The sequence below is a fragment of the Piliocolobus tephrosceles genome, chromosome 12 (assembly GCF_002776525.5).
Source record: "Piliocolobus tephrosceles isolate RC106 chromosome 12, ASM277652v3, whole genome shotgun sequence".
Taxonomy (NCBI): domain Eukaryota; kingdom Metazoa; phylum Chordata; class Mammalia; order Primates; family Cercopithecidae; genus Piliocolobus; species Piliocolobus tephrosceles.
Genome location: NC_045445.1, coordinates 102,330,563 through 102,340,293, shown reverse-complemented (window position 1 = coordinate 102,340,293; position 9,731 = coordinate 102,330,563). Strand labels below are relative to the sequence as shown.

At 45.3% G+C, this 9,731-nt stretch overlaps 1 long non-coding RNA gene across 1 annotated transcript; it reads right to left on the bottom strand.

Annotated features, from left to right (window-relative positions):
• Positions 1 to 5,956: 5,956 nt before the first annotated feature.
• On the bottom strand, positions 5,957 to 9,089 carry LOC111536435. The gene is made up of 3 exons (XR_002729729.1): positions 8,913 to 9,089; positions 6,938 to 7,035; positions 5,957 to 6,093 (listed from the first exon to the last, which is right to left on the bottom strand). It is a non-coding gene; the product is annotated as an uncharacterized LOC111536435 (long non-coding RNA).
• Between the last annotated feature and the right edge of the window lie 642 nt (positions 9,090 to 9,731).

The window sequence follows — 9,731 nt, the reverse complement described above, 5'->3', positions numbered from 1 at the left end:
ATTCCATGAACATTTATTAAATACCTTTTGTTTTCAAGTAGTGCCCCAGTAGTTGCTGGGGGTACAATGATTAATACGCATTACTGCCTGCAATTATGAATCACTTCCGCCAACCACACTAAATGAGAGATGAATAACAAGATCTACTTAAAGAAAAGGAAGACTCAAAGAGGCCACTTTTCAGCTGGCTTTTAAAGGAAAACTAGTAACTTGCCAGGTAGACAGGCATGAACATCAGAAATAGAAGAAACAGCATGTGCAAAAGCATAGATGCAAGAAAGAACTCAAGGAATGTTCTAGGAATGGAAAATAGTTTAGGACAGATGGAGTGTGGGGAGGAAATGGCAGATGATAGAGCAGAGAAAACAGATTGAAGGCAAATAATGAAGGGTCTCACATTGTAAATCATGCTTAGGGATTTGAATGCCTCTTGTAGGCAGTGGAGAGCTACAAATCGTTTTTTAAGTAAGAAACGGCATGATTAAATCTGTGTTTTAGGAAAAGAAAGCTGATGACAAGTGGAAGATGGATTAGAGGCAAGAGTAGAATCAGGGAGATCAGATGGGAGGCTATTACCACAATCCTAGAGGGGGATTAAAGAACCAGAACCACGAGGTAGTGAATATGGGGAAGACGGGATGTCTATTAAAGATGTTTCAGAGAAAGGAGAAAGACTCAGCAGCTTTGATGACCAACTAAGTATGAGCTGTGAGGGTGATAAAGGTCATGCAGGAGAATCGGGTACAGTGCCAAGACTTCCACTTCAGAATCCTAGAGGAATGGTAAATATATTAATTAGGGTGGGAAAGCAGAAAAGCAGACTGGAGAGGAACAACACATGTTTCATATGAAAGGCACCTGTGGGACATCCAGAAGGAGATGTCTGGGAGGCAATTAACAAATACATATCTGCAGCCTGAGCTGAGGGATAGTAGTGGGAATAGGAGAAAAAGAGGTGGGGGTTGAGGGGTCTGAAGGGTCTGAAGAACATGGGGCAGTGGGAGGGGGACATTTCAAGACATCCAAGTGACAGAAAATGCAGACCTTTCAAGAAAAAGATGAAGAGAAAAAGCTAATGAATGGCAGGATCTTGAGGGGCTAAGGAAAGTTGTGGCACTGAACAGCAGCGACTGCCCCTGGGGATGGAAGAGGGGAGGGGAAGAATCATCTGGCAAGCATGGATTACAAATTGAGAAAGTATAAATACCCATATATTTTGCTACATTCTTTCCTACAGAAGAGTTATCACTGAGCTCTTCCCTATGGTTCCTCCCAATCTAGAGGGGCCCTGAGTGGAGGCCACTTGAGTAATGGCATCTATGTCCATATAAACACACTTGCTTCAAATCCCTTTTCTGCCACCTGCTGCAGAAAAGGTGTATATCACCAACTCCCACACTCAGGGCACATGTTTGAAATACGCTTATAGTTAATTTACTGTATCTTCCAAACAGATTGTCTCCATATGTTTTCAGTTACTAAAAAGAAGGTTTTTAAAAAATAACCCCAAAGTAGGCGAAAATTTCATAAACAGAACACACACAAAAAAATAGCCATTTTTAAGGCAAAAACTGATCACTAGACTTCCAAGTTATCAAAAGATTCCATTAAGACAGTGAAAAGGCAAACCAGACTGGGAGAAAATATTTATAACATATATATCTGACAAAAGACTCATATGCAGGATATCAAAGAACTTTTACAACAAAAAAACAACCAACCAAAAAACAACCCAACTCAAAAATGGGCAAAATATTTGAAAGGGCACTTCACAAAAGGATATATCCCAATGTCATTAAGTATCTGAAATAGTACTCAACATCATTACTCACCAGGAAATATAAATTAAAACCACAAGGACCACCTCACATCCATCAGGATGGCTACTATCAAGAAACAGAAAATAAAAAGTGCTGACGAGGATGTGGAGAAACTGAAACCCTTGTACACTGCTGATGGGAATGTAAAATGGCTTGTGCCTGTATTCCCAGCTACTCAGAAGACTGAGGCAGAAGAATCACTTGAGGCTAGGCATTTGAGATTAGCCTGGGCAATACAGCAAGAAACAAAAAAAATTTTAATTGGCTAGGCATAGTGTCACGTGCTTGTAGTCCCAGCTACTTGGGAGGCTGAGGAAGGAGGATCACCTGAGGCCAGAAGTTTGAGGCTACAGTGAGCTATGATCATACTGCTACACTCCAGCCGGGGCAACAGAGTGGAACCCTATATTTATTTATTTATTTTTTTTTTTTTGAGACAGAGTCTGGCTCTGTCACCCAGGCTAGAGTGCAGTGGCAGGATCTCGGCTCACTGCAACCTCCACCTCCCGGGTTCAAGTGATTCTCCTGCCTCAGCCACTCCAGTAGCTGGGATTACAGGCGCCCACCACCACGCCTGACTAATTGTTCTAATTTTAGTAGAGATGGGGTTGCACCGTGTTGGTCAGGCTGGTCTCGAACTCCTGACCTCAGGTGATCCGCCCTCCTCAACCTCCCAAAGTGCTGGGATTACAGGTGTGAGCCACGTGCCCAGCCGACCCTATCTTTAAATAAAATAAAAATAGAATTTTTTTAAATACAAATAAAAATAGAATTACCATATGATCCAGCAATTCCACTTCTGGGTGTATGCCCAAAAGAACTGAAAGCAAGGACTTGAAGAGGTTATCTGTACATTCATGGTTCAGAGCAGCATTATTCACAAATAGCCAAAAGGTGAAAACTCAAGTATCCATTGACAGATGAATGGATTAACAAAATGTGGTATATACATACAATAGAATATTATTTATCCTTGAAGCTGAAATTCTAATGCATGCTACAACATGGCTAAACCTTGAGGACATTATCTAAGTTTAAATAAGACAGTCACAAAAGGCAAACACTGCATGATCTAGCTTACATGAAGTATACAGTCAAATCCATGGATACAGAAGGTAGAATGGTGGTTGCCAGTGGCTAAGGAAGTGGGAATTGGGTAATTACTGTTTAATGGGTACAGTTTCAGTTTTGCAAAATGAAGAGTCCTGGAGATAAGTGGTGGTAAGGGTTAGACAACAAGTCGAATGTACTTAATGCTACTAACTGTACACTCAAAAATGGTTGGCCGGGTGCAGTGGCTCACACCTGTGATCCCAGCATTTTGGTGGGCTGAGGCAGGTGAATCACCTGAGGTCAGAGTTCAGCACCAGCCTGGTCAACATGGTGAGACTCTAATTATTTGTAAAAATACAAAAAATTAGCCAGGCATGGTGGTGCCCGCCTGTAGTTCCAGCTACTCGGGAGGCTGAGGCAGGAGAACTGCTTGAACCCAGGAGGCAGAGGCTGCAGTGAGCCGAGATCACACCACTGCACTCCAGCACTGTCTAAAAAAAAAAGGTTAAGATGGTAAATTCTAAATATACATAATTTCCCACAATTACAATAAAATACATTTTTAAAAACCAGCCTGACCAACATGGAGAAACCCCATCTCTACTAAAAATACAAAATTAGCCAGGCATGGTGGCGCATGCCTGTAATCCCAGCTACTAGGAAGGCTGAGGCAGGGAGAATCACTTGAACCCGGGAGGCGGAGGTTGCAGTGAGCCAAGATCACACCAATGCACTCCAGCCTGGGCAACAAAAGCAAAACTCCTTCTCAAAAAACAAAAAAAAAAAAAGAAAAGAAAACCCACAAAGATACCACTGTACACCCAGCAAAGTAGCTAAAATTTAAAAGACAGATAAAACCAAGTGTTCATTAAAATGTAGAGCCACTAACTGCAACACTCATACACTACTGGGGACATTTCAGTTGATACAATCCCTTTGGGAAACTGCTTGGCAATATCTACTAAAGCTAAATATATGCCTACCCTATGACCCTACAGTTCCACTCCTAAGTTTCTGTTCAGAGAAATGATTGGGCACGTGCACCAAAAGACATAAGCAAGAGTGTTCATGGCTGCTTTATTCCTATAAGCCCCAAATTGAAAACAATCCAAAGAGTCAACAGGAAAATGGAGAAACAAACTGTGGTATATGCATACAATGGAATGATTCTCAGCAAGAGATTAGAACACTACTGATATGCACAACCTTGTGGATGAATCTCATAGACTTTATGTTATGTATATGACATTCTAGTACCTGTCTATATGTGTGAATGAAAGACACACACAAGAGTTCCCACGATATGATACTATTGATATGGAACTTACAAGACAAAACTATGGATGGAGTTTTTTAAAAATCACAATGTGGTTACCTTCGTGTTGGAGGTAAGATGAACTCTGAACAGAAGGGGCAAGAGGAAATCTTCTGGAGTGCTGGAAATCTACATCTTGACTCAGGTGATGGTCACATGGTATACACGCATGCAAAGTTTCACTGAGTAGTACACTTTATTTATTTATTTATTTATTTTTCTTTTTGGAGACAGGGTCTCATTCTGTCACCCCGGTGGGAGTGCAGTGGCACAATCTCTGCTCACTGCAACCTCCACCTCCTGGGTTCAAGTGATTCTCGTTGAACAGTACACTTTAGTACCTTTTATACACTTTATTATGTATGTTATACATCAAAAGTCAAATATCTCTAAAGCACCTAATGGCTCTACAACAAATATACTGTAATTCCAAAAAAGAAATAAAATATCAACCTTGCTGTTTTCCTTTTTGACTGAGGAGACTCTGTTCCTGTTAGATATGTTGAGGGATAATTAGTTACATCCCAATTTCCTGAGTCAGATAATGAATCTAAGTCTCAGGCAGTGCAAACTTACATGTTCCTAAATGTTTGAGAGCTTTCCTGAAGCCACTCCTTATCCATGGAGGCTTTAAAGTGAGACCCCTTCAGTATTTAGTGTAATCTACACTTTCTGCGTCTGAGCTCCCTGTTTGCTTTCTACTGGTAAGTGCTCAATTTCCTTTTTTCTTTTCTTTCTTTTTTTTTTTTTTTTTTTCTTAAGAAGGGATCTCACTGTCACACCCAGGCTGGAGTGCAGTGGCATGATCGTGACTCACCACAGCCTTGACCTCCCAGGCTCAAGGGATGCTCCCACCTCAGCCTCCCGACTGGGTGGGACTAAAGGTACACATAGCTACAGGTGCACATCACCACGCCTGGCTACTTTTTGTAATTTTTTTAGAGACAGGGTGGTTGCCATGTTGTCTAGGCTGGTCTTGAACTCCTGAGCTCAAGCAGTCCTCCCATCTTGGTCTCCCAAAGTGCTGGGATTCCAGGCTTGAGCCACCGCACCCAGTTTCAATTATTTTTTAAGCTTCAATAACAGCATCCAAGTTTATTTAACACCTTCATTAGCTGGGGCGAAACAAATCCCTCCTCAGCTGTAAAGGCAGAATGTCGAGGTAACACCACATTCCAGCATTGTGATAATTGTGCACCCCATCCCACCCCTTGCATCCCCACAAAAAGAAAGCTTCATTCTCTTGAGCAGCCATTTTGATGCCTGACCCTTAACACAGCCAACACAATAACTTTAGCATCCATGTGAAAGTACCAATAGCGGTGGCAGGTGGTGGCTCACGCCTGTAATCCCAGCACTTTGGGAGACCGAGGTGGGAGGATCACCTGAGGTCAGGAGTTGGAGACCAGCCTCACCAACACAGTGAAACCCCATCTCTACTAAAAATACAAAAATTAGCCAGGTGTGGTGGCGGGTGCCTGTAATCCCAGCCACTCAGGAGGCTGAGGCAGGGGAATCACTTGAACCCGGGAGGCGAAGGTTGCAGTGAGCCGAGATCATGCCACTGCACTCCAGCCTGGGCGACAGAGCGAGACTCCATCTCAAAAAAAAAAAAAAAAAAAAAAAAAGAAAAAAAAAAAAACTACCAATAGCTACGACCTACCATTCCCAGGAAAGAAAGTAAAAGCCCACAAAGGTAAACATTTTCTTCCCTTTGGCATCCTCTGCCCTTCATTATAAAGAGTTGCTCAGTTGTTGAAAAAAGACCTTAATACGCAAAACTTTACATTTTAATGAGAATCAAAGGCAAATTCTTTTGAACTGTGTCACAATGAATAACATTACAAACATGTCTCTCATCAGCACATAACTCCTTATTTTAGACAAGCAGGCAAATTAGTGGGCCTGTAAAAACAGCAAAATAGTAGGAGAAAAATCATCAGAAGGTTAATAACAGAAGGGCTTGGTTTAAAAGAAGCCTCCTAATGCATCCGTATTCTGATCGGTGTTACGTCAATTCAACAGTGGGACGCAATTTTATTAAAAGCTGATACTTGGCTGGGTGTAGTGGCTCACACCTGTAGTCCTAATACAGTGGGAGGCCAAGGCAGGCAGGTCACTTAAGCCCAGGAGTTAAAAACCAGGACAATATGGCAAAACCCTGTCTCTACAAAAAATACAAAAACAACCCCGGCGTGCTAGTGCACACCTGTAGTCCCAGCTACTCAGGAGGCTGAGGTGGGAGGATCACTTGAGCCCAGGAGATGGAGGTCGTAGTGAGCTGAGATCCTGCCACTGCCCCCCACCTGGGTGACAAGGCCAAATCCTGTCTCAAAAACAAATTTTTTTAAGTTGATACTGCTATTGGTTCATGCAGGTGACTCTGTTAACATGATCTCAAATGAAATTATTCAGAACAACTGGCAGTTTTATATAGTTTCAGGAAAAGTGTTTTGAAAAGCAAGTATCAAACAACTGGTTAAATGCAAAGTCATATGGTCACAATGGAAAAACAACTCTTTTAGAACAGTAAAAAGTCATGTAATATAATGACATGCAGAATTTTTATTTAAATACATTGTCAGAAATAGATTAGACCCGGTTTCTCCTCGGAGGTTACCTCAAAATACATTTCACTTCATAGAAGTTTATATAAGTGTCAAAATATTGAACATAAGAGCAAACGGGTTAGTACTACTGGAATGCAATAATTATAAAGCTGGATAGGTGGATTAATTGTCCTACATACCTGTGGTTTTTCAGATTCCTGTGCTTGCTTACTCATGTACATTTGACTCTTTCAGAAACCACTTCTAGAAGCTCCCGGTTTGGCTTCTACACTGCCACCTGTAGACATAAAAGAGAAATATATTATGTATTATTCGTCCACAATGCATCTTTTCTAGGCATCTAACGGGGACATCTGGGGAAAAAGTGGCAAAATATTTGCTCCGAAAGACAAAAATGTTCTTTCTCCTCTGTGTGGAAAATTCCTAAGGCGTCCTTCTCCCCAGTGGTATGATAAATTATTTGATTAGAAATTGAAACATGCGTAAGTCTCAGATCATCAACTATACACCACTCTCAGCCGATCATTAAAGAGATGGAGTCGCAGAACTCAACTTAACAGTCATTTCAAGACCTGTCGTTTAAAATTAGAAGAAAACTTCACCGCTTTGTTCATCTGGTATTTCAGAATTCTGTAAATTGACACAAAGAAAGATCAGGGGCGATTCAGGCTAAGGTTACTTTACCACAAGGTTGTAAGATGTCTATTTAAAATAACACTAATTCTAACCTGAACTACAGTTTTGTCCAATCCAAACAGGAGTTTGGTGGGGTATTTTCATCAAAAAGCCCTATCCTTGATTTGAATATGAATGACTGCGGAAGGGTCTTTCGGAAACCCCACGGATTTTAATACAGGTAAGTCCTTTTTCCAAAAAAAAAAAAAAAGCCAGGAAATGAACAAACAGTAATAAAAATTCATGAACAACTATCAGCAAGTCCAAGCAGCCATGAGACGCGCGTGCGTGTGTGTGTGTGTGTGTGTGCGTGTGAGAGAGAGAGAGAGACAGAGACAGACACAGAGAGACAGAGACAGAGAGAGAAATAGAGAGAGAGAGATAGAGAGAGACCGACCGACAGACACACACTGATTCTGGAGTTAATTGCGAATAACCGCGCCGCGAAGCTTTTTTACCTCCTTCAAGTCCCACAGCCTACCTAGGACAAGTAAGTCTCGCTCCAGCACCCTAAGCCAAAGACACAAGCACCACCACCTCCACCCCCACTACCTAGGCGAGACAGCGCCAAAAGCCACCGAGCGTGCACGCCAGCCAGGCCCGCTACTCCGCAAACCCGGGAGCTTCTTTATCCCCAGCAGAGATCCGCCCCACTTACCTGTAATTTACTTTAACGCCTCGAAAGCATGATTTGGTTTACGGAATTGCAGCAAATACAAGAAAATCAAGTCTCCTTGAGACACTCTCCTCTTCCTCCCTAGGACGGACATTCACACGGAACACTCTCCTTTCCCTCTCAACCCCGAACACGCGCTGGACTATCCCAAGAGGGTCTTTGGGGACCCGCCAGAGATCGATACTGCTCCCACGTGCCTCCATTAAACCCTCGTCCAAACGTGCACAAGGCGCCAAGGGCATGTGCAGAATCAGCCCTCAAATAAGTTCAGCAAACCCATTCCCTACCCCCCGAAAGCGCGAGGGAGCACCCTGACGCAAGCGCCGGCCCCGGCAGACAATACTCAAGCAACTCCAGCCTTCCGCGCACACGCCCCGACCGGTCCAGCCACCACTCTCTCCTCCCATGGTCCCTACCGTCTTCTGGCCGGGAGCAGGGGGCGTCCTGATGGTTGCTGGGTGTGGACTGTGAAGAGAAGGGCAACCTGCACACACCACCGACACTGCGGGGCGGGTAGGAGATCGCAGTTCTCCAAAGCCCCACCGGTGCTCAGCTCCTCAGAAGGGGTGGGGTGGGGACAGTGGAACCGAGGTAGCGAAGCCTAAGGGAGGCAGCTTTTCTGCACCTCTTCCCCACCTACCACAGCGTGCGCGCATAAGCGCGCACACCACGGGGCCGTGCACCTTCCTTCTGCCCCTGGACCTACCCAGCCCTTGCCCCCAAGCGCAGTGGCCTGGAAGAGCGGGCATCTGGCCCGCGGTGGCCGGGGGAGCGGGCAGAGAGCCGTGCTCTGGGGTGCCCACCTGCGCTCAGGGTCGTCGCTGCTGCCGGTGCGCCCGCCGCTGTTGCAGTCTCCAGCTGCAGGAGGAGGAGGCGCGGCGGCTGAGCCCCTGGACTCCACGCGCCTACTCGCGCCCCGGAGCGGCGGTCCTCATTTCCCTTCGTCCCGGCTGGCGAGCCACCCACCTAGCCCGCAGGTTCTGCCAGTCCCGCGGCCCGCCAGAGCCCAAGCTATCCTCTCCGCCCCTTTCCCGCCGCCCCGCGCTGCGCTGCGCTCCGCCCCCTACCCGCCCATCCCCGCCTGGGCCCAGCCGGGGGCTGCGGGCGCCGCGCTTCGTGCCGCAGATTTCGGGTTCTTGGGTTTGTGGCGGTAGAAAGGAGATGCGGGGCACCAGGGTTGCGGCCCTGGGGTTCGCCCCCAACCGCGCTCTCCCAACTGGTTCCCCACTCCTGGGGCCCGCGGCAACCGCCCGCGGCTAAGGGTGTGGGCACCGTGCACTCTGCCCCCGCTCTTCCGGCGTCTCCCCGCGTGGCACCCTCCATGGCCTAGAGGGTGCCTCGTGTCTTAGGGGGAGGGGGTTGGTGAAACAAGGTGGAGTGAGCCGGAGAGTGGAGGCGAAGAAATTACCATGTGAATTGCCAGGGGCTGCAAGTTGCTGCCTGTGCCCCTGTTTCTGTTACATTAACTACCTGGATGTGCTGCTTTCCGTGCTACAACCGCAGTAATATTCAGAAGCTTGAATATGAGATTTCCAAGTTAATTGGTTGTGGGGTGGTTGGGTTTTTTTTTTTTTTTTTTTTAATGTAACGATTGCAGAAGACAACAGATTCACTCTTTTTAA